The sequence below is a fragment of the Saccopteryx bilineata genome, chromosome 4, assembly GCF_036850765.1.
Source record: "Saccopteryx bilineata isolate mSacBil1 chromosome 4, mSacBil1_pri_phased_curated, whole genome shotgun sequence".
NCBI classification, from domain to species: Eukaryota; Metazoa; Chordata; class Mammalia; order Chiroptera; family Emballonuridae; genus Saccopteryx; species Saccopteryx bilineata.
Window position 1 is genome coordinate 203,470,708 of NC_089493.1, and position 25,485 is coordinate 203,496,192.

Here is a 25,485-nt window from a genome sequence, read left to right on the forward strand (position 1 = left end):
TGCTCCTCCCTGGAGGAGAGTTCTGTTTTCCAGCCCATTTATGTCAGGCCTGACCACAGGTCTGGCTTCAGCCAATCCATGCTGCTTCTGAGCATAAGAGTTATGAGCTGGGGCTTTGTTGTCCAGCTCTCTTCCCTCTCCCATGAAATCAGAAAAACCCCAAACAAAGAGCTCTCCATTGGCCGTGGTCCCCAACAAGACAAAGCGGAGGCACTGCCAACCCTTGATGCACAGACACACAATGTGGGTGATACACCAAACTTCTGCTGCTGATGCTTGTATTTCAGGATCACAGACCCACCTAAACTTTTCTGGGCCACAGCTCCTGGTAGGGTCAAAGTGCGGGCCCATCTGTCCTGTCTCTTTGGGTGTCAGGTTAAATTTAATGTCACCATCCCCCACCATATGCATGACAAAGAACTTTTTAAGATCAAATAATAATAAAAGTCATCTAGTGGCATACATTAAAGCTTGGCAACTATCTGAGAAGCATTCATCAACCAGTTCAATGAGGTAAGATGCTACAATAAAGATTTTGTTCTCTTATTATAATATATTTATTTTAGGGTTAATTAATGGAAGAAATAAGAAATAAGAAAAATCCCCTGTTAAGTAAATGAGGACATCAGAGTGTCTCAGGCACTTCCCTGAGGTCTCTTTCCAAACAGTCCTGCCTCCCGTGGAGCTGCCTCTGCTTTCTTTTCTCTGCTTCTCTTCTCTCCAGCCCAGGGGGCTCCGGCTGCCTTCTACAGCCACCAGGCTGGCCTGCCACTAGGAAGCCTGCTTCTAACAAGCACAGGGAGAGAGGCCTGAGCTTGGTGTGAAGGGGAAGGCTCAGTCAGCCGGAAGCTCAGAGATGCCTCCAGGACCAGCTGGTACCAGGTATTGGCACAGAACAAAGGTACTGACCCAGACATCTGTCACCAACATGGGTCAGGCCAGGTCTTTCCAAAGAATGGAGACCACAGGGCCAGAGTGAGGGTATCAACTAACAAAGCGAGCTCATGGAGGAGAACAGCAGGATGACCAAGGCCTGGGCCTCTGGCCACAGAATGAAAAGTAACAGCAGTCTGATGTAGCCAGTCACAGCAGAGAACGGGAAACACCACATCAAAGCTTCCAGCACAGGCGGAAGCAGCAAGTCACAGGTGGGCTGTCAGCCATGACTGCACTTTAAATTTTTTCACCTACTTTCCACCATGGTAATCAAAACATTCCTTCTAGAATGAAGGCCATTTCAGAGTTGAGGGAAGAGAATGTAGCATTAAGGGTGATAACTGGTGGCCTCCATGAAGACTGAAGACCTAACCAGGTCATGCGTATATCTGTTGTGTTAAATCAATACTTTTAATTTTTATTTTTCAATTGAGGTTGGCATTTAATGTCATTTTATATATTAGTTTCAGGTGAACAGCGTAGTAGTTAGACATTTATATACTTTTATGAAGTGATCCCCTGGTGTCTAGCGCCCACCTGGCACACACACAGTTATTACAATGTTATTGTAATAACTGGACTCCTGTGCTGTACTTTGGCCCTGCGCCTTTGTTCTTAGATCCCCAGGACTAGTTTGTAACTACCAGTTTGTGCAATCTTAATCCCTTCACCCTCTTCTCCCAGCCCCCAACTTGACTGCCATCTGGCAGCCTGCACTTTGTTTTCTGTATATTTGAGTGTTTCCATTTGTTCTGCTTTATAGATCCCACAAAACTGAAGTAGTTTTAAGTTAGGGCCACCTCCTTTTGAACCAAATCCTTTACACACACATCCTCCCCCCAATATAGTGTCATTTTATAAACTCAATAATTAGTACTAAACAAAAATGTTAATCTGGAAATAGTCACAGGTACTTTAAAAATGGCAAAAAAAAAAATTATTTCTTTTCTTACACGTCCTCTGGCCCTGAAAACTGGAACCATTAATACTGGTGACTGAAAAAACAGGAGTGGTTCATGCTAAAGCTGACCCTTAATGTCAAGGTTCCAAGCAACTGTTAAGGGGTGACACACATACACAACAAAAGCCTCATCCCAGACTGGCCGACAAGCTAACCAAACTCCAGCCCTAGAACTTCTTGAAGGGCAGAGGACGGGATCAGCTCACAGTAGTGACCTTCACCCAGGATCCCATTAAAACAAACAGTCCAAGCACATCACAAAGCTGCAAGCAGCCATGGGGTTTGCTTGCAAAGCTTTCAGGAAAGTGATGTGTTTCTAATTCTCACTATAGGATATTATCCATAAACTGGGCCGAATAATAAGGCAACCCATATCCTTAAAAGTCAAGAGCCTAGTTTGTGATTTGCCCAGGGATCAAGACCATGCTAGTCATTGTTCACTACTTAAAAAAGCAGCAACATCAACACAACAGAAAACTAGATTCTCACTGAGGTCATATCTGTTTCTAGAACTAATACTGCTAAGCAATACTGGAATTCAGAGTTTTTAAATGATTTAAAGTAAAAGACCAAAGTCCTTTGTAGACTATGTTCATATTTCTAAAAGCATCACAGAAAAGTTCAATGTCACAGGGTTTTGTTTTTTTGTTTTGTTTTGTTTTACTTCACTCACAGTGATGCTGGCTTTTCACAACCAAAGATACAACCTGCAGCTCGACACTCTGAACCACCCTGTGTTGTGTCCAAAGTACACACGGTCTGAAAGCTAGCAAGCTCAGAGAACGATCTGAAAACGGCCTAAGGACTTCTGTATCAAACACACATGCGATAAAGATCAAAACATACAAAGTAAATGTGTACAGACATGGCTCTATATAACAATCTATGTTTTGAAATTTCCCCTCTAGTGCCTTACCTCTCTATCTACAGTGTGTCCATAAAGTCATGGTGCACTTTTGACCGGTCACAGGAAAGCAACAAAAGACGACAGAAATGTGAAATCTGCACCAAACAAAAGGAAAACCCTCCCAGTTTCTGTAGGATGATGTGGCAGCATGTGCGCATGCGCAGATGATGACGTAACACCGTGTATACAGCGGGGCAGCCCACGGCCACGCCAGTCGAGATGCCGATGGTACAGAGGAAAGTTCAGTGTGTTCTGTGGCTCGCTAAATTTGAATCCGTGACCAAAGTGCAACGTGAATATCGGCGCATTTCTAACAAAGCGCCACCACATAGGAATAACATTACTCGGTGGGATAAGCAGTTGAAGGAAACCGGCAGTTTGGTGGAGAAACCCCGTTCTGGTAGGCCACCAGTCAGTGACGAGTCTGTAGAGGCTATACGGGATAGCTACCTAAGGAGCCCTAAAAATCTGTGCGTGAGCCCACATTAAACTGCACTGAATAGGTATGAAACTGGGAGAGTTTTCCTTTTATTTGGTGCAGATTTTACATTTCTATTGTCTTTTGTTGCTTTCCTCTGACCGGTCAAAAGTGCACCATGACTTTACGGACACACTGTATTTAAGACCCATGAAATACTGTGTGATCAGGACTACACACAGACACATAGACACACACATTTGTAATTGTAGTTTGTTTTTTTCTTGTGGGAGAGACAAAGAGAGGGACAGATAGGAACAGACAGGAAGGGAGAGAGATGAGAAACATCAATTCTTTGTTGCTGTTCCTTAGTTGTTCATTGATTGATTTGTCATATGTGCCTTGACCAGGGGCTACAGCAGACCGAGTAACCCCTTGCTCAAGCCAGCAACCCTGGACTCAAGCTGGTGAGCTCAAACCAGATGAGCTCACGCTCAAGCTGGCAACCTCAGGGTCTTGAACCTGGGTCCTCCACATCCCAGTCTGACGCTCTATCCACTGCGCCACCACTTGGTCAGGCTGTCATTGTAGATTTTTTTAATATCTAAAAAATCAGCAAGACAGATTTGTACACTGACTCTACACTCAGTTCATTAAGCACTGTCTGTCTCAGTGATTTCACAGCCAGAGATCAAATTACCCAATGGTTCTCAACTTTCCCTCACAAGAACGCCAAATTATTTGTTAACAGATCTTTTTTTTTTTAAATAATTTTATTTTTAATGGGGCGACATCATATATTCAAAGAAAACAAGTCCAGGTTATCTTGTCGTTCACTTATGTTGCATATCCATCACCCAAAGTCAGATTGTCCTCTGTCACCTTCTATCTAGTTTTCTTTGTGCCCCTCCCCCTCCCCCTTTCCCTCTCCCTCTCCCCCCTCCCCCGTAACCACCACACTCTTATCAATGTCTCTTAGTTTCACTTTTAAGTCCCACCTATGTATGGAATAATGCAGTTCCTGGTTTTTTCTGATTTACTTATTTCACTTCGTATAATGTTATCAAGATCCCACCATTTTGCTGTAAATGATCCGATGTCATCATTTCTTAGGGATGAGTAGTATTCCATAGTGTATATGTGCCACATCTTCTTTATCCAGTCATCTATTGACGGGCTTTTTGGTTGTTTCCATGTCCTGGCCACTGTGAACAATGCTGCAATGAACATGGGGCTGCATGTGTCTTTACGTATCAATGTTTCTGAGTTTTGGGGGTATATACCCAGCAGAGGGATTGCTGGGTCATAAGGTAATTCTATTTTCAGTTTTTTGAGGAACCACCATACTTTCTTCCATAATGGTTGTACTACTTTACATTCCCACCAACAGTGTATGAGGGTTCCTTTTTCTCTACAGCCTCTCCAACATTTGCTATTACCTGTCTTGTTAATAATAGCTAATCTAACAGGTGTGAGGTGGTATCTCATTGCAGTTTTGATTTGCATTTCTCTAATAACTAAAGAAGATGAGCATCTTTTCATATATCTGTTGGCCATTTGTATTTCTTCCTGGGAGAAGTGTCTGTTCATGTCCTCTTCCCATTTTTTTATTGGATTGTTTGTTTGCTTGTTGTTGAGTTTTATGAGAAGAATGCCAAATTAAAAACCACAGACAGGTTTAAATTTTCTTCATCTATTAACTAGAGGAATTCCCCGGATATTTAGAATTCAAACTGTGTTTTGCAAAGAGATGAGCTTCAGTGTCATTCCCAGAAAGACACACACTGCTCTTCGAGGAAAAGCAAGTTCAACATACAGTTACCAGGAGCTTCAGGTGCTTGCAGACACAGAACAATCCTCAAATGCAGAAAACAGCCTTGGCCTGCATTACTGAACTGGCCAAATGATGCAGGACTGCCCCCAACAGGAGGAGGTGGCCCAGTTAGCTTTCTTCAGTTCAGTGGAGACTCAAAGCTCAAGACTGTCAGAGAAAACTCCATTCTAGAAGGCTGAACCCTCGTACTTACTCATATGATCCAATAATCTCTGGAAACAGGGACTTCCTGTTATAGCTTCTAACAATAGTGAGGCATAGTAAATAGAGATAAAGTTCAATGGGATGTCTCAGAAGAAGAGACTATGTGTCAGAAGACTAAGCCAGTTAAAAGCAAAATCACTGGAAAGGTTGGAAGAGGAAATGGCTTTAGGTTCACTTGCATAAAAAGAGACGTCCCTAACTACCTGTTTGCCAACTTCTCGACTGACAGGGCTGCTAAACAAGGGTGGGTGAAGTGGAAGCCCTTCCAGGGTTACATACGTCCAGTGCTATGGACTCCAGGTGCCATAGTCGGCCTCTGCCACCATCCTCCCCAGCATGTGCCAGAACAGAGTGGATGACTCACTGAGAACCCACACAGCTTAGTAAGAGAAAGGTGCTAGGCTGGAGAACCTAGGGAAAATCAATGGAGAGGAAAAAACAGACTATGTTTTGGTTAGGTAATAAAAAGGAACATCCCTGGAGTGCTGACACACAGTTCTCTGAACTAACAGCCTTCTTTACAGTAAATGACTTCCCACACCCCTGATCACCACAGGGCTAATGAGAAAACACCCGTATACAGCAGCGAAAGTCTTCTCTGCATCCCAAGTGCCATGCTCTCCCATGTGTAGGGTGGCTAACAATTCTGGGGCCCAGCATAAAATATGGGCCAATGTTCTGGGGAAGGTATCTCACCCATCGGATAAGGGTGAGCTCAATAGCTACAGTCTCAAGGTTGCTAACCAACCCACTGCTCCGCCCTTCCAGCCCAGTGAGTTCATCCAGAAAGGCAGCACCAGGGAGTGACTCAGACTGGAGCCAGACTGACTGAATCTGAATCCTGGTTCCACCACTTCTAGGTGGTGGCGTTGGCACAGATGTGCCTCTGTGACTCAGCTCCCATGTTTGCCAAGTGGGGTACCAATAGAGCCTGCCACGTAGGCTTGTTGTGAGGCTCCATTAAGCTAAATAAATAATAAGCTTAGAACAAGGTTTGGCACATGCTCAGTGCCCCATTCACATAGACCACCCCTCCTGGAACAGAGTCCAGCCTCCCCACCCCCACCCCACTCAACACGCCACTTCTGAGGCCACAGCTCTGGCACTGCCATTTAGAGCTTCCTGTTCTGGGACCCAGCAAGGATGTGGGTATTAAGCCTCACCTTCAAATCCCAATTTTCTCCATGTAAAAGAAGTCTTGTGACAGAAATGGTGCAAAACAGAGCAAGATCTATTTCAATGTGATCTCTTGGCTGAATCATTAATGAGCTCTGTGTCTTTGGACAGTGAAGTTCACTCCCCTGAAGTGGGAGTGATCAAAGTATCTGCCTCACAGGGTGTTAAAAGATTACAAAACCCATACATATAAAGCAAGTTACAAATTTAAGTATTCAATACGTGGCAGGAATCAATACTATTATTATCATAGTGGTTAACATTTATTTTCCTCTTCTTGAAGATCTGATTGTCTCTACACAGCCACAAACACACAAAAATCACCTTCTATTTATTAACTCACTACAGTCTGAGGTTTGTGAAATGGCAAAGTCATATGTGGAGGGAAAAACACCAGACTGGAAGCAGGGGAAATGTGGCTTGTGGTCTAGGCTGTCAGTAACTGGCATGTGGCCATGCACAGCACCCTTAGCTACTATGGCTCTTCAGGCACAAAGGAAGATGGAAGATCTGCAGATCACCAGTGTCACTTTCAGCTCCCAAAGTCAGGCATTTTGAGCACTTGATCACCTTTCATCCTTTTTCCCAGACTAGGGGCTCCCCCGAGAGCAGGTGGCTCTGCAGAACCTATGCCTTTGGTTGGATGGGAGACAGGGACACCCTTGTCACGATGAATGCCAAGTGCAGAAGCAGAAGAGGTCTTATCTGATCACACAGCAAAGTAGACCAGGGACTGAGGGCACACCCTTGGGCGCAAGAAGTTGTTCAGGACCATGATCAAAGGGCCTGGGCTGGACTGGCTCCCTCCTCTCATCTTTCTTACTAGGGTGGAGAACCCACCGCTAACCTTTCCCTTCCAGCTCCAGAGTTGTCTCTCAGTCCTGAAAACACAGTAGGACAGTCTCCACTCCAGTCTCTGGGCTAACAGTTAAACCATTAAACCTCCTTGCCCTCAGCATCAGAGAGGGATCCTGCAATTAAAGGACCCTCACTCAGTTCTGAAAATCCATGCTCTTCAAAAGGGTCCTTCCTTAACTACTTTTGCTCCAGTTCTGGACAAGTAAAATGCTTGGTCATGAAGAATTTCATAGCCATATGCCAGAAGAATAGAATATAAAGTTTTAATAATTTTTAGAGAAGGGCGCCAAGATATAGACAAAGCCTCTCAGAGTGAGTTCTTCAGCAAGAAACCCAAACACGAGAGCCTCCGAAGTGCTTTGGTTTCAGGCAGGAGTCAAAAGTCATGTCCCTTTTATTTTAAAACAAATTGTATAAAACTGTCCCATAAAATTAATGTTAGCTGCTGTTTAGTCTCTGTTCCTTGGTGAATTATTAAAGTCAAGCAGTGCAATTCTCTCATCCGTTATAAATGGCCCCAGAAGGCCGATTTGCATTTATCTAGGGACACTTATTTCTGTTAAGTATTCTTATTAATGATCTAATAAAATGTCTTGTTTTGTTATGATCAACCAAATGATTTTTCAACCAAAGAAAAAGTTATTAAAAAAAATTTTGTCCCATTGCTGTCAAAGGCAGTATTTTACCAAGGTTTAGTACAATTGATCTAATTACAACAATAATCACAGATAGCACAGGCCAGAGGTAAGAGGTTCTGGCAAGGCACAATATTTGGTGGTCAACGACACATATCCTGAACGTGCAGGCAGGCTGCAGGCACGGGCTGTGAGAATAAAGCTATATCAACAAGAAGAATGCCATTCACAAAGACATCCAGTTTCATTCCTAACTTCCTGACCTTTGTTCCAAACTGCCCTTTAGTGGAGGTGACCATTCATAAAAACAGAGGCTAAACCATATTGGGCCTTTGTCATGTGGACAGGAATCAAAATGCAGACCTTGTTAGGCTGGCTCTGTGTAGGTGGGAAATGAGTCATGCACACATAGAAACACCTCCCTCCCCCACAAAGAAACCACAGGCCCAGATGCTTAAAAGGACAGAAGCAATGGATTTCTGAGATAATGGGTGAAACTGCACCAATTCTGTACAAATAGTTTTATTTTTCCTGAGACCCAGAATATTTGATTTCTTGATTTTTCCTTTGTTCCTGTCTTGTTAAACCCCACCCTTCTTTGAAAGTAATGCTCATTAAATAGCTGCTAAAACTAAAGCACTTAAAAAGGAGCTTCCCAAACTGGAAAGCTCCTGTTAATATGCATTTGTTGACCCTTGTTTCTCACTATGATTGGCAACAGCCACCTTGACTTGGTCTAAGTACTGAAGTTCTCGGGGGGAAAGGCCAGGTAGGTGCCCTGGAGCTAACACCTTGTTCAAGCTCTGACTGTCCAAGCTGTGTAGACTGATATACTGGGTGGTGGGGGTGGAGAGAGTAGAGATAAAGATATTCTTACTGCCTCAAGGAACTGTCGCTGAGGCTGGAATCAGGAAGCACACAGGTACTGAGGCCACTGAGGAGTAAGGCTGTCCACAGAGAACTAGGCTTACTAGGTGGGGTGGGGCCAGAGGCAGATTTAACAGGATTTAACAGCAGGTGCACCCGGTGCGCACCCTGGGCCCCGACTTCTGAAGGGCCCTGCAAAACCCCAACTTGACACTTTTTTCTAATGACACCAAGTTTGGTTTCATATGTGCAATTTTAACATGAATAGTACATAATATTTTTTATTTATTTAAAAATATGGTTAATATGTATTTTTATATTCCCTGTCTCTCTCTTTATTTTAAGGGTCCCAATATTTTTTTTCTGCACCCCGGACCTCAACTGACCTTAATCCGCATCTGGGTGGGGCAGTACAGGAGGGGGAGAATCTTGAGAAAATCATAAGGTTTTATCAAGAATATATAGTTGTCCTTTGCCATATTGAGGTTCCCTTTTCGCAATCACTGTATTGCAGGTTTTTAAATTGTACATATCTAATTTTGTATTACGAATTTTTTGCCATATCGCAGATTTTGTGGTATTTAGGTTTTTTTATATATTTATTATTTTAATTATTTTTGTGGTAAAATAAGCAAAATAAGTGTGGGAAAGGTTAATAACAGTGTGAGAAAGGTTTATAAGAGCGTGGGGAGGGTTTATAAAGCCTTAAAATATATATAAATAATAAAATAAATATAAGGTTGCTACTTCGCAGATTTTCACCTATCGTGGGGGTTCTGGAACCTGACCCCTGCAATAAACGAGGGACCACTGTGAACTGTGAAGAAAATCAATGGTTAGTTCATTCGCATGAGAGAGTTGCAGTTGGGGCAAAAAAAAAAGATTGGAGGTTTTCTCCTTCTGTTGGATAACCCAGGATGGTTGCACAAAAACACTTCTTAAAAGGCTGAACGACAGGCTGACACTGCTTGTGTTCTGAGCAAAGCCGATGGGTCTTGATAACACTCATGTTTGTGAGTGTGTGGGTGGGGGTGTGGAAATGATGGCTGAAAGGGTGAAGGATATTTAATTCAGGCCTATTAGCTAGCTAGTTAGTATGATGAATTTTAAATAAAAGAATGAAAATAAACTTTATGTTCTAACCCCTCTTACCCATTTAAATTCATTTTTCAACTTGCAGGATGATTTGTGAACTTGTGAAAACGTTTCAGGGAACTAAGATGAATTTTAAGTGACTCTGGATTTCTGGTCCAAATTCTTCAAGAAAAGCTCCTTGGACACATTGCGCTGGGGCAGTTTGAAGAGATGACTTGCTCCATTTGACACAAAGCGCACACAGCTCAGGGGCGGGTAGGGACTGGCAGGGCTCCTTTGCCTCCTTCCCTTCTGCTCCAGAGTACAGCATCCTCTGGTCCTATAAACTGCTGTGAGTGCAACTTGTTACCATTGAAAGAGGCAGTTGACATTTGATAGAATACTCACTTGGCTCAGGAAAAATACACGAGCACGCTCGGCACTCTGGGAAGAGTCTACACACATCAAGTATGATCCCAGAAAGGAATCTGCAGCCCTTTTTGCAACCTGTCCCTTCACACTCAGTTCTCTCTCTGCTCCTGACCACATGGGACCCTTTCAGGAGAGAAAGGTGCTCCTATGGATGTGACTGAGAAAACAACAAGCTATTCATCTTGTTTAAGACACTTGATGTCTATGAGAACTCTAATTTCCTCTACAGGAAGAAAGCAAAAATTTTTTTAAATTAATTTTAATGGGGGAAGAAAGCCTGGCTGGTGATGGCCACTACTCAGAAACCACACAGTGAAAGCCAGAAACCAAGTGGTGGTGATCTCGTTTCTGCCGCTGGATAGAGTGAGAGGCAGGTCACAGTCACATACCATCAAGAGAAACTTCTGAAGTCTGTTCACAGGCCCAGTTCTGAGTCAGTGCTGGGACAGCAAAATGACTCCTCTCCATCCTCAAAGGCTCACGGGCTAGTGAGGTGACAGACAAGGTAGTAGGCAGCCACTGCCATGGAGGAGTGAAGAGGCTGTGCCCTGCGCTGCCTGGAGAAGACCACAAGGAGTGTGTCCGGAGTGCATGCTCTGCTTAGGCCAGTGGGGCCCTGAAGCCGGGGGGACTCGGGCAGGTGTGGGACCAGAGAAAAGAGCAGACGCCATCCTGAGAGGGGCTGGACCTGAGTGTCCATCCATTATGATGAGAGGCACCTACAGTATTTTCGTCAGCATGAAAGTGAAAAAATCAGACTTGCATTTTAGAAAAAAGTCATTTCTGGGACCTCCGCAGGGTTAGGCAAGTCCCAGAAAGGACTAACCCTTCCCTGAGTAAGTGTGTCCTCTGTATGTGCGCCTTGCACGTGTACTCACAGAGCCTGGCACAGGCATCTGCTCAAAGGGGGAAGCTAAGCCCCAGATCCAGCAGGTTGCTGCCAGTGATGTGGAAAGGGCAGGCAGGGGTACACATGGAAGGAGCACACGTGAAAGGAGCACACGTGAAAGGAGCACACGTGGAAGGGGCACAGGTGGAAGGGGCACACATGGAAGAGGCAGGAAAGGGGTACACGTGGAAGAGGCAGGAAAGGGGCACACGTGGAAGGGGCAGGAAAGGGGCACACGTGGAAGGGGCAGGAAAGGGGCACACGTGGAAGGGGCAGGAAAGGGGCATATGTGGAAGGGGCACACGTGGAAGAGGCAGGAAAGGGGCACATGTGGAAGGGGCACATGTGGAAGAGGCAGGAAAGTGGCACACGTGGTAGAGGCACACGTGGAAGGGGCACACGTGGAAGGGGCACACGTGGAAGGGGCACACGTGGAAGGGGCAGGAAAGGGACACACGTGGAAGAGGCACACGTGGAAGGGGCAGGAAAGGGACACACGTGGAAGAGGCACACGTGGAAGAGGCAGGAAAGGGACACACGTGGAAGAGGCACACGTGGAAGGGGCAGGAAAGGGGCACAGGTGGAAGGGGCACACGTGGAAGAGGCAGGAAAGGGGTACACGTGGAAGAGGCAGGAAAGGGGCACACGTGGAAGGGGCAGGAAAGGGGCACACGTGGAAGGGGAAGGAAAGGGGCACATGTGGAAGGGGCACACGTGGAAGAGGCAGGAAAGGGGCACATGTGGAAGAAGCAGGAAAGGGGCACATGTGGAAGGGGCACATGTGGAAGAGGCAGGAAAGTGGCACACGTGGAAGGGGCACACGTGGAAGGGGCAGGAAAGGGACACACGTGGAAGAGGCACACGTGGAAGGGGCAGGAAAGGGACACACGTGGAAGAGGCACACGTGGAAGAGGCAGGAAAGGGACACACGTGGAAGAGGCACACGTGGAAGGGGCAGGAAAGGGGCACACGTGGAATGGGCACACGTGGAAGGGGCACACGTGGAAGAGGCAGGAAAGGGATACACATGGAAGAGGCACATGTGGAAGGGGCACACGTGGAAGGGGCACACGTGGAAGAGGCAGAAAAGGGGTACACGTGGAAGAGGCACACGTGTAAGGGGTACACGTGGAAGAGGCAGAAAAGGGGTGCACGTGGAAGGGGCACACATGGAAGGGGCACACGTGGAAGGGGCAGGAAAGGGGCACATGTGGAAAAGGCACACGTGGAAGAGGCAGGAAAGGGGCACACGTGGATGGGGCACAGGTGGAAGGGGCACACGTGGAAGGGGCAGGAAAGGGGTACATGTGGATGGGGCACAGGTGGAAGGGGCACACGTGGAAGAGGCAGGAAAGGGGCACACGTGGATGGGGCACAGGTGGAAGGGGCACACGTGGAAGAGGCAGGAAAGGGGTACACGTGGATGGGGCACAGGTGGAAGGGGCACACGTGGAAGGGGCAGGAAAGGGGTACATGTGGATGGGGCACACGTGGAAGAGGCAGGAAAGGAGCACACGTGGAAGGGGCACACGTGGAAGGGGCACACGTGGAAGGGGCATGTGGAAGGGGCACATGTGGAAGGGGCAGGAAAGGGGTACACGTGGAAGGGGCACACATGGAAGGGGCAGGAAAGGGGCACACGTGGAAGGGGCACACGTGGAAGAGGCAGGAAAGGGGCACATGTGGAAGGGGCACACGTGGAAGAGGCAGGAAAGGGGTACACGTGGAAGGGGCACACGTGGAAGGGGCAGGAAAGGGGCACACGTGGAAGGGGCACACGTGGAAGAGGCAGGAAAGGGGCACACGTGGAAGGGGCACACATGGAAGGGGCAGGAAAGGGGTACACGTGGAAGGGGCACACGTGGAAGTGGCAGGAAAGGGGCACACGTGGAAGGGGCACACATGGAAGGGGCAGGAAAGGGGCACACGTGGAAGGGGCAGGAAAGGGGCGCACGTGGAAGGGGCAGGAAAGGGGTGCACGTGGAAGGGGCAGGAAAGGGGCGCACGTGGAAGGGGCAGGAAAGGGGTGCACGTGGAAGGGGCAGGAAAGGGGTGCACGTGGAAGGGGCACACATGGAAGGGGCACACGTGGAAGGGGCAGGAAAGGGGCACACGTGGAAAAGGCACACGTGGAAGAGGCAGGAAAGGGGTACACGTGGAAGGGGCAGGAAATTGGCACACGTGGAAGGGGCACACGTGGAAGAGGCAGGAAAGGGGCACAGGTGGAAGGGGCAGGAAATTGGCACACGTGGAAGGGGCAAGAAAGGGGCACACGTGAAAGGGGCAGGAAAGGGGCACACGTGGAAGAAGCAGGAAAGGGGTACACGTGGAAGGGGCAGGAAATTGGCACACGTGGAAGGGGCACACGTGGAAGAGGCAGGAAAGGGGCACAGGTGGAAGGGGCACACGTGATAGAGGCAGGAAAGGGGCACACGTGAAAGAGGCAGGAAAGGGGCACAGGTGGAAGGGGCACACGTGGAAGAGGCAGGAAAGGGGCACAGGTGGAAGGGGCACACGTGGAAGAGGCAGGAAAGGGGCACAGGTGGAAGGGGCAGGAAAGGGGCACAGGTGGAAGGGGCACACGTGAAAGAGGCAGGAAAGGGGCACAGGTGGAAGGGGCAGGAAAGGGGCACAGGTGGAAGGGGCAGGAAAGGGGCACAGGTGGAAGGGGCACAGGTGGAAGGGGCAGGAAAGGGGCATAGGTGGAAGGGGCACACGTGAAAGAGGCAGGAAAGGGGCACAGGTGGAAGGGGCAGGAAAGGGGCACAGGTGGAAGGGGCAGGAAAGGGGCACAGGTGGAAGGGGCAGGAAAGGGCCACGTCTGGAGGGTCGGGAAGGCTGTCAGGAAGATCCTGCTGCGCTCCAGGTGAGAAGGGAAGAACCAGAACCAGTGCAGTGGAGAAGCCACGTTTAAGAACTGTTTAGGAGAGACAACAGAACTCAGTGAATAACAGGCTGTGTAGGCCAAGAATTGTTAGAACTACTTGGATGTTTCCATTCCCAGGGACAGAGATATGGGGAAAAGCATGTGTTGAGTCAAGTCTGGATCACGAAGCACTTGAGAGCTCTGTGGATGTACATCGGGCACTCGGGGACTTGAGTGTCCCAGAGTGTGGGATGCCAGGGCTCTCCCAAGGTGCAGGTGTGGAATAAGAAGATGGGGGGACCAGGGATACACCCTGGGAAACCTAGAAAACTGCCAAAAGGACCAAAGAGCAGGCCAAGGGGGAAGGATGAGGAGGCTGAGCGTCCTGAAAGGCAAGGTGGAGAGAGGTCTGAGGGGTGTCACTGGTCAGCAGGGACCAGTGGCCAACATGGCTGTCCACGTCCTACCAAACATTCTATCCTAAACTCCAGTAAGAAGATGGCTGAGCAGGAACATTAGTCTCCCTGTGGTCTGAGATACATTTCAAAATGTTGTCCCTTGCATGTTAACTGGATCCTCAATTTCTCATCCCCCAGCATTTCGTTAAAAGACAAAGAAGTCCCCAGCACATTTTATGTGAGGAGTCACTACAATAAACAGGCAACTAGCCCAAGGTCGAGATGAGGAGGAAGCAAACAATGCAGCCCTGGGGGTGCCGCTGGGGCCGAGGAAGGGCGCTGGGGGGGAAACAGCCAGACAGTACACAGATGTCTATGCTCTTGGTGCCAGGAGATCAGACAAACAGGAAGACCTTAAAGTTCTCCAACTGGGGTGCTTGGTTTTGCCTGATGAGCAGAAGGGCTGAACACACGGCTGGAACACAAAACAGAAGGCCGTGACTCAGTCTGCGAAAACTTCTCCTCCCGGAGCCTACACGCAGCCTCCTCGGCAGAGAAACTTGAGCCTGCTTACTCTGTGCCCAGCCCTTGCCCCTCAGCCTACAGCCATCCACATCGCTGCTCCGTGTGCTTTGGGGTACATGGTCTGTGGGGTGATGTGAGCTGGTCCCACTTATGGGACCCAAACAGAGCCAAGACACAAAATTTCACAATCTAAAAATTTCCTGCTGACATCTAGCAGAATTTATGTTTATGAAGCCTCTAAGTGAGAACCAAAGAAGAAAAATGCCTAGTATAATTATCTAAACAACATGCTCTATTCCAATAACTATACATCATAAGGAAGGTATAAAGATTATTAGAAATCTTTTGCACTTAAAAGGTTAAGAATAGCATTAAATGTCTTCTCATAAAGTTATATATTTCTCACTAATCAATAATGTAAAAATAATTTTTAAAACTATACAAACAAGGAATATTTCTTGAAAAACTCAAGTTTCAGAACACCACCTGAAAGGTACCCCCTTACCTGTTAAACATAAATACTCTGCTATACCAAAAACAGGGTACAGCAACCTTGGCACCTTTAACATTTAGAACCAGATAATTATTTCTTTTTTAAATTAATTAATTAATTGATTGATTGATTCTATTTTTTTTTTTAAGTGAGAAGCGGAGAGGCAGTTAGACTTCCGCATGCACACAACCAGGATCCACCCGCATACCCACTAGGGGGCAATGCTCTGCCCATCTGGGTCGTTGCTCTGTTGCAACCAGAGCCATTCTCGTGCCTGAGGCAGAGGCCACAGAGCCATCCTCAGTGCCCAGGCTAACTTTGCTCCAATGGAGCCTTGGCTGTGGGAGGGGAAAAGAGAGACAGAGAGGAAGGAGAGGGGGAGGGGTGGAGAAGCAGATGGGCGCTTCTCTTATGTGCCCTGGCTGGGAATCGATCCTGGGACTTCCACACACTGGGCCAACACTCTAACACTGAGCCAGCCAGCCAGGGTGCAGATAATTATTTCTTATGGGTGCTTGGAGTACATGGTATAGTGCTTAGCAGGACCCATAGCCTCTTCTCATTATGTGCCAGTAGTGCTTTCCCAGTTACGACAATAAAAAATACTTTTAGGCACTGAAATAATGCCCCTGGGAGATCATTATACTTCAGAAGGTACTCATTTTTGTTTAAGGTACAAGATCCAGACTGAGATGAGGTTCAAATACTGGCTATGGCACATACCAGCAGAATGAAGCAGGGTAAGTAACTAATCTCCCTATGTCTCAATTTCCACAACTATAAACAGGGATGATACTATCTACTTCACTGTGTTGATTGAACATTAAATGGGAAAATACATGTGAAATGCTTTAGACAGAGCCTGGTACATAGTAAGCATTTAGCAAATGGTAGTAATGATAATCTTTAAAGACGAGAGCTGTTGACCCATGACCTTGGAAGACAGAATCAGGTAGGTCATTTATTTGGCCATCTGGTAAAAACAAACCACTCACATAGCTCTTGTCTAAATAGTCTGTATAAGGGCACTTATGTTAGTAGGCTAGAAGCACAAACATGGATTAATACTAACCTTGATGGAAACCATGTTGCATTAATCCCTTTTGTAATGAAGGGGGTGGGGTGCAGAAATAAAGGCAAAAGAAGTGAAATGAAAAAATAGCTAGAGACCAAATAAAAATACCCTCACAAAGAGGAAAAAATAAAAATTCATACCTTTTCAAACTATCTGGACCACAAACTAAAATAAATATGCTGAATTTGGGGAGAGGGTACTATGATAGAGTTGGTGAATACCTACACAGTTAAAAATGGCCACTGGAGGAGGAAGAGGACAGTCCTCAGTTGATGCAGCAAGGAGGAAAAGTGACACAAGCACAAACATCAAAGCAGCAGGAAGAAGTGAGCACTTCAAACTCTCTGTCTCTGGCCAAGAGCCGTCTTGCATCAACTCCTGTCAGCATAGCTGAGCCTGCTGAAGCAGACGGCAGGGCCACCCAGGGCCGCCCCAGAGCCCACCTTTGAGGAGAGCCATCAGGAGCCTCAGACCAGATCTCTCCCACTGACTGTTTCCTGCCCCTACAGTGGGACTGGTGGGGTTTGAAATATCACAGTGGGAAACTGTGCCACAGTCAGAAAAGCACCCTCTCAGTCTCCTCCACCTGCCTCTATAGCCCCCAGTCCACCTCCACTACCTCCCCACACTCAGGAAACCGAGCAGCTGCCTCTCCTGCTCAGCCCTACGCAGGCTGGGTTTGGGTGGAATCATCACAACCCCGACACTGTGAGTCAATTAGCATCCAAACTTTTTTGTTTGAAAATAGTGGCTTTATCCATTAGCTGAAGTCTAAAATAAGTTGTTTAAAACAGTCATCTAACTCACAGGGAATGCCACCCTAAATTAGTTATCTCTTCTAATCATTCAAAAATACAACCAAGTCTTTGTGAGACAAAGCCTGGAAATAGTGAAACGCCCTCTTCACTGTTTCCCTCTGACCATGTTTTACTTATACCTCAATAACATGCAGTTGTCTATTATGTCATTCAAATGCACCATGTTGCTCTTTTCTCATCACATTGGAATAAAGAACCCAGAATAGTAGGAGGCTTGTGCCCAGCATTTAGAGCCACAGGCATTAACATTCAACAATGTGCCCACACATCTATACTATCTCTGAGCCTAAGTCTTGTCCACACAAAAACTCAGTGGAGGCGAGTGATTTTTGACCCTGATATGCTATTATATTATTGTCAGTTGAATGCACTCTAAGAACCAAATGAGGAAAAAAAAGACAATCCTCCATTCTTTCCTGAAGGAAGGCCACACAGTGCCCTCCATTTGACCCCAACATCAAATCAAAGACATCACATGGTATTCACATTCTAGGGCAGTTTTTACAAGAAGATAGAAACTTCCACAACACAGCTTAGAAAGTAAAATGTTAGACATAAATGAAATACCCAACAGGTAGTAGAGGGAGAAATCTGAAAAACAGGCAACAAATATACAGTTGGCTTAAACATCCTAAAACACTTTGGGAAACTCCAGAAAGTTGAATGCTAACCTTACTTTGTCAGAATTAATCTGGGAAACATGTAGCCCCAGCCAACATTCTGTCAAGTCACCATTTCCAAAGTTAGTTCCTGTCAGTGCTCTGAGTAACGAAGTATTTCTCTCCTGCCTCAGCCGGGAGGACGAACATGGGGCCAAACACCTTGGAGACAGAAAAACAAACAGACTCACTTATGTTTTTAACTCAGTTCTGTCTGGAAATCAGGAAGCAAGACTGAAGATTAACCTTTGGGGAAGCTCTTAATGCTGAGATTTTTTTTTCAAAGTTCAAATGAGAAGTCACCGAGAGCTTAGAAGTGAAGAAGGCTCACAATGGCAGCGTGACTTGGAGAGAGCCTCCTGGGAGACACAGTCCACCCTGTCACGCGGCAGCATTTTTGTTCGAAAGGATCAGAAGTTTGGATTGGCTCCTTGTCTCGTTATTTCACCCGACCCTTGTGTCTGCAGATTTTATATACAAAGTCCCCTGCTTAAAATCGGAGGGACATGGCCAATTTTACTGTACAGCAGGTCTTTGACTAATGCCATTCCATTCAACATCGTTTTGTTATAATGTGGATGAGGAAAAATACACAACTGATTCCCCGCAGAGACCACTGTCTGTGTGGAAGTTGCTCTGCGTGGGCGTCCTCCGGGGACCCTGGTTTCCTCCCACACCCCAGAGGTGCACTCGTACAGTGAACTGGTATCTCCACCATCCGAGTGGGTGGGGTTGGGGGTGTGAGTGCCCTCCTTGTGCCCTGAGTGTCGGGAGAGTCTCTGGCCACACACAACTCTGAATTGGAATAAGTGTTTTAGAAAAGAATGATATTACTTATTTTTATTAATCTTTCTTAAATGTATGTATCACTTACATTTATTTCAATGTATAATAGTACAAGTGTTTTTGGTATTTATTTAGAAGTTTGACAAAGATTTTGTGACCAGAAATATGCCACAGGAACTCAACTCTTATTTATATCAGTTAGCCTAAGGCAAAACTAGTTTTGTTAAACATCATTACACTTCAAGTCAGTTTCTAAGAACCTACTGACAACATTAAGTGAGGGCTTACTGTACCTTTAGCAAAACCAAGAATGATGGGTTTCGGATTTTATTTTCTTTCCATGGAAAGGAAGGAAAAAAGATTGTGACATTTTCAAATTTCATTATTACAAGCTTTTTGGTCCCATCAAGAGTAACTGAACAATGTCATTCAACAAGAGGAAACATTAGCTAACTCCCTTCCACCTGCCCATAGTGTTATGTGGGCACCGATGTTTACTGTACTGCCTGGTAAGACCGTGAAGTCAGGGAGGTTTCCTGTGCTGAGGGCTGGAGAGTCAGAAGGGATGGAGCCTGGGAGGATGAATAATAATATCCACTGCTCATCAATCTCAACTTTTCATTTTCTGTTTCCTAGGTCTGATAACCTTCTTTATTTTCTGAACCAGACAGCTTTGTGTGCCATGAATGCACTGCTGTTGGACATCCTCACCGTGTTCAGGGAAGGGCTATTATCTTGTTTCACAGAGGAGGAAACTGAGGGATGGGCCATGTAAGCAAATCAGTAAATACAGAGCAGTCCTTCCAACATCCAAGATACAGTGTCCACATTCAAATGATATTAATAAATATGCACAATGAAACTTCCACCCTTAATAAGTATAATGCTAACAAATTAGAAAAATTACTTTTTAAAAACACATTGTCCTACTGGACACAAACAGCCACATGTTCACTGGCAGAGCCTTTCGAAGGCAAGCCCTGATACTCTTTAAAATTAAAAGTTTACTCGTCCAAACTCCTGGAACCTTACAGCAGGTGCCTTCCTTAGAAAAGTACTTTCACCAGTGACCTCATTTGACTGTCACAGAGTTCCTATGAAAGACTGAAAAGAGCGGGTAAAGAACAGAATTCCCCCCTGAAGCATGAAACCATGGATTGCCTCTGGAAAGTGTTCTGCAATCTGCAGGCAACAGGGCTACAGTGTTGGCCGGAGCCCGGCCATGCATGAGGCTACTATAGAGCTGAATGATAAACCACTCTCAGCCTTAAAAACAGAAAGCCTTGGCCCTGGCCCGTGGCTCAGTGGATAGAGTATTGGCCAGGCATATGGATGTCCCGGGTTCGATTCCCGGTCAGGGTGCACAAGAGAATCAATCTGTTTCTCCCCTCCTCCATCTCTCTCCCTTCTCTCCTTCTTCTCCTCTCACAGTCTGTGGTTCAGTTGGTTCAAGTGTGGCCCAAGCACTGAAGATAGCTCAGAGGGTTGGTCCAAGTGAGTTGGCCTCAGGTGCTAAAAATAGCTCAGTATTGGAGCATCAGCCCCAGATGGAGTTGTTGGGTGGGTCCTGATGGAGGTGCATGCGGGGGTCTGTCTCACTATCTCCCCTCCTCTCACTTAAAAAAAATACTGTAAATCTAAAAACAGAAAGCCTTAAATGAGGAGAGATGGAAGGATCTGTGAAACAAATCACTGAATTTTTGCAATCCTATGGAGTCTCACAAAGGGAAATCATCTGACAGACTGAATCACTGTGCAATGCAAGAATTTATAAAAGCATCAGGGTATGAATCATAGCCACGAAATAATTTTTTTTTTTTATAATAAATTTTTATTAATGGTAATGGGATGACATTAATAAATGAGGGTACATATATTCAAAGAAAACATGTCTAGGTTATTTTGTCATCAAATTATGTTGCACACCCCTCGCCCAAAGTCAGATTGTCCTCCGTCACCCTCTATCTAGTTCTCTGTGCCCCTCCCCCTCCCCCTAACTCTCTCCCTCCCTCCCTCCCATGTCCTCCCTCCCCCCCCACCCTTGGTAACCACCACACTCTTGTCCATGTCTCTTAGTCTCATTTTTATGTTCCACCAATGTATGGAATCATGTATTTCTTGTTTTTTTCTGATTTGCTTATTTCACTCCTTATAATGTTATCAAGATCCCACCATTTTGCTGTAAATGATCTGATGTCATCATTTCTTATGGCTGAGTAGTATTCCATAGTGTATATGTGCCACATCTTCTTTATCCAGTCTTCTATTGAAGGGCTTTTTGGTTGTTTCCATGTCTTGGCCACTGTGAACAGTCATGCAATGAACATGGGGCTACATGTGTCTTCACGTATCAATGTTTCTGAGGTTTTGGGGTATATACCCAGTAGAGGGATTGCTGGGTCATAAGGTAGTTCTATTTGCAGTTTTTTGAGGAACCACCATACTTTCCTCCATAATGGTTGTACTACTTTACAGTCCCACCAACAGTGAATGAGGGTTCCTTTTTCTCCACAGCCTCTCCAACATTTGCTATTACCCGTCTTGTTGATAATAGCTAATCTAACAGGAGTGAGGTGGTATCTCATTGTAGTTTTGATTTGCATTTCTCTAATAACTAATGAAGCTGAGCATCTTTTCATATATCTGTTGGCCATTTGTATCTCTTCCTGGGAGAAGTGTCTGTTCATGTCCTCTTCCCATTTTTTTATTGGATTGTTTGTTTGTTTGTTGTTGAGTTTTATGAGTTCTTTGTAAATTTTGGATATTAGGCTCTTATCTGAGCTGTCGTTTGAAAATATCAGTTCCCATATAGTTGGCTGTCTGTTTATTTTGATATCAGTTTCTCTTGCTGAGCAAAAACTTTTAATTCTGATGTAGTCCCATTCATTTATCTTTGCCTTCACTTCTCTTGCCATTGGAGTCAAGTTCATAAAATGTTCTTTAAAACCCAGGTCCATGATTTTAGTACCTATGTCTTCTTCTATGTACTTTATTGTTTCAGGTCTTATATTTAGGTCTTTGATCCATTTTGAATTAATTTTAGTACACGGGGACAGGCTGTAGTCGAGTTTCATTCTTTTGCATGTGGCTTTCCAGTTTTCCCAACACCATTTGTTGAAGAGGCTTTCTTTTCTCCATTGTGTGTTGTTGGCCCCTTTATCAAAGATTATTTGACCATATATATGTGGTTTTATTTCTGGGCTTTCTATTCTGTTCCATTGGTCTGAGTGTCTATTTTTTTGCCAATACCATGCTGTTTTGATTATCGTGGCCCTATAATATAGTTTAAAGTCAGGTATTGTAATGCCCCCAGCTTCATTCTTTTTCCTTAGGATTGTTTTGGCTACGAAATAATTTTTAACATTCTTGTAAAAACCAGCATATGAATGTAGCAACATTTTCAAAAGTACTTTTCTTTTTGCTTTAGATGTTGGCTCATTTAACAATCTGTATAAATAATTAATGACATTTATACCCAAATATACCCAAATGATTCCAGTGTCAGTTTATGATTAGGGAGTCATTTTACTGTTCTTCCAAAAACCCCAGAGACACAAAACCGGGAAGGCCCTGGGTTTGACCTGCTTCCCCGATGGTGAGCAGACCAGGTCAAGCCAGTGGTGCCAGACAGGCGTGAGCTGGGGCAGCCTGGGCAGCAACCAGCTGACGTCAGAGACGCAGCTCTGGTCTCTCCTGCAGAGAGCCCACTGACAGCCTTCGTGACAGGACCCAAACCCCTGCTTCCTAGGGACACCAGGTAGTCACTGCTCACCTGCAGCAAAAAGTAACTTAGGTCTAACTCAGTGCCATTACCGATTTCAGAAGACATTGCTCACATTCTTGGTACTGCTGCTTCCCACAAGAGTGCTACCCCTTGAAGAAGATACGCTGTGAGTGCTAAACATTAAGCCTTTACTACGGAAAATTTTAAAACAAATGAAGCTTTGTTCTATTAGATATGACAGTAATTCAAACCATATGAACAAAGTATTGCCTGGTGACATACCTCATAGGATGTGCGACAAATATATATAAGAGTCACCTGGAATGAACAGTAAGTGTTAGTTTGTTGACGTACTGCTCACACTGAGTCCGGGTTGGAGGTGCGGGGTGCCACGCATCACTTTTCAATCTCCTCGAACAAAGGAGATGGGGGAGGGGCACTCTGGCTGGAAAGATGCCAGTGCTAGAAGTAGGTCAGAGCCCCCTTTTCAGCAAAAGAAAAGTATAGAAAGTGTCATTTACACTCCCGGCTTGTTTGGGTTGTTAAGGAAAAGCCATGTGCCAAAAACCTAATCTGTAGGATCAGCTCTGAAAAGCGGAAAAGAAGTCAGCCAAGCATTTATCACCACCTAAAGTTGTTTCTTTTCATTCCCAGAACTAAAGCTGTTTTATTAAATATTTTAAATCTCCCCTCCAAATGTGCAGGCCCTACCTCAGATTTTAAGCTGTTGCTCAAAGAAAGAAAAGGAGGGAAAATGCCAGAGAGGCAATTAGAACAAGAAAAAAGTGGAGGCCTGAGCCTTCTCCAGCCCTGCAGGGGTGCAGACACTCCAGCTCCAGCTCTGACCTCAGCAGGGCTCTCCTCACTCAGCTCTTCTGCACAGCCCAGGGAGCAGCACCCCAGACGACATCCTAGGAGGGAGGCACTGACAGCTGTGGCCCAACCACCATGTAATAAGCTGCTGGGTGCTGGTGGAGGGAGAGGCGGACAATGAGGCAGGACACCATGTCCCAGAGTGGGCCACGCAGGGACCAGACACTTAGCCTCATAAAACCCTGAAGTCCCTCCTAGCAGGAGAGCAAAGGGGGCTCTCAGGGCCCAAAGGCTGAAACAACAGGCCAGGGCAGCTTGCCCGGCCTGGACCCAGCAGTGTGCTCAGGGCCCAGAGAGGAGCAGGAAGTCAGGGGGACCCTGGGAATGAGCCTGGTGCACAGAAGGGAGCACAGGGCCAGGAGTCCAGGAGCCTGTTCCTCTTCCTACACCGCCCAGAACCGGCTGTGTCCCTGCGCAGGCTGCTCTGAGTATCCAGGGGCTCCTCCATATGGGAGGCAATTAGAAAGTGAGTTGTCAGGGGACACTCACAGCTCCCCTAACAATGTCAGTGACTCAGTGATTAACTGTCCTCACACCTCACCCATCCCTGTGCTGACTCACTCCACCACACTGTGACTGCTGGTTTTCTTTTCCAGATCACCCTTTGGATTCAAAACAAAACAAGAACCCAAAGGCAGAACTCCAGATGTGGGCTCAGCGTCCCTTGCTTCCCATATTCCTGAAGCAGCTACAGATCCTTGGGGGAAACAAATGGCCTAAGCTTTGCCCGCAGGACCTTATGAAGCCCACGGCCTCCTCTGCTCAGGCACCGTGCCCCTCCACTCTGATAAAACTCCCTGATCCTGCCCACCCCCCACCGGGAAGGTAGGAGACTGGGGTATGGCCGAGGGATTTCACACAGGAGAACATTGCCAAAATCACACAGCCGCCTCAACTTAAGCTTTTCAAATCAAATCTTAGAATATTATTGTTTTGCATTTACTATAAGTCCACGGTAAAAGCATAAAAGCTTTAATGGTATTTTGTTTCAAATTAAACAAGCTTGCTAGAATGTAGAAAGAGAAACCGTTATCTTCAAAAGGATAGAAGGGAATAAAAACCATTTTCTGGCGTCCCAGGACTGCTCCGTGACATTTCCGTTCCCCTGAACCCTGGGATGTACCACAGGGTAGGACACAAAGGAACAGTTCTGTGAGAGAAAGTGGTTTTGTCAAGGACTCAGAGACAGTTTTGCAACTTAGCAGCTGAATGCATGCGGTGCCCTGGCCTCCCGTCGCGGTGTTGCCTGAGCAGATCACCGAGGGGCGAGGAGGGAAGACCAAGGTGGGGAAGCAGGGTGCCGAGACCTGCTCAGCTCCACCCACTTCCTCAGAGCTCCCCCAGGGGAGAGAGACTGCCCACAGGGGCAGTGGCAAGGAGGGAAGAACTGAGGAGAGCAAGGACTGACGGCCCCCCGTAACCAGCGGAGCTCCCCAAAGCTGGCACAGCTGGAAGGAGGAAGGGGCCAAGGGAGAAAGCCCAGTCACAGGAGCACCTCCCTGGCAGCCCTCTTGCTCAGCCCCTCCCCATCCCTTACTCCCAACCCCATCCACTCTGCTGGTGCCTTCACAGCCCTGAGGCCCCTGTACAGGGCATGGGAGGCTGAATCTTGGCTCCCCTGGCAAGCCTGGTGGGGTACTGCTGGAACTCCTATAACCTCACCACAGACACGTCATGACTATTGGCCTCTAGACTCTGTTACTACAGTGCCTCACCAGACCTGACCACACCATCTGCACATGACAGTGGATTCTGGATGCAGACATAAACAGATAACGATTTCTAAATACAATCAAAACCACAAGCTGGATGGAGCCTACTGGTCTCAGAATTTTAGTAATCGGACTAATCATACCTTTGGGAAGGACTTTGGCATTCTCCCTCTGCGAAGTAGGAGTCAATCAAAAGACCCATGAAAAGGGAGCTCTTTGGGTTTTCTTCTGTGAAGATCACCCAGTTACGGCTTCCACTGCCAGACTTCACTACAGTTTCTGAGGAGCCCATGCAAGAACAGACCCATGCCATAGGCTCAAAACAGCTCCGGAGATCAAATGTGACCCTGTGGAGAGGAGGGTAG

The 25,485-nt window shown here is 46.4% G+C and overlaps 1 protein-coding gene across 2 annotated transcripts in view; it reads right to left on the reverse strand.

Annotated features, from left to right (window-relative positions):
* Positions 1-25,485, reverse strand: part of LHFPL2 (LHFPL tetraspan subfamily member 2) — a 190,273-nt gene that overhangs the window by 37,879 nt on the left and 126,909 nt on the right. The window contains exon 4 of one of the 2 annotated variants that reach the window (XM_066273632.1): positions 18,043-18,187. The exons of the other annotated variant lie outside the window; for it this stretch is intronic. The gene's annotated coding sequence lies outside the window, so the exon portion shown is untranslated. The remainder of the gene's footprint in view (positions 1-18,042; positions 18,188-25,485) is intronic. 2 annotated transcript variants of the gene reach the window in all.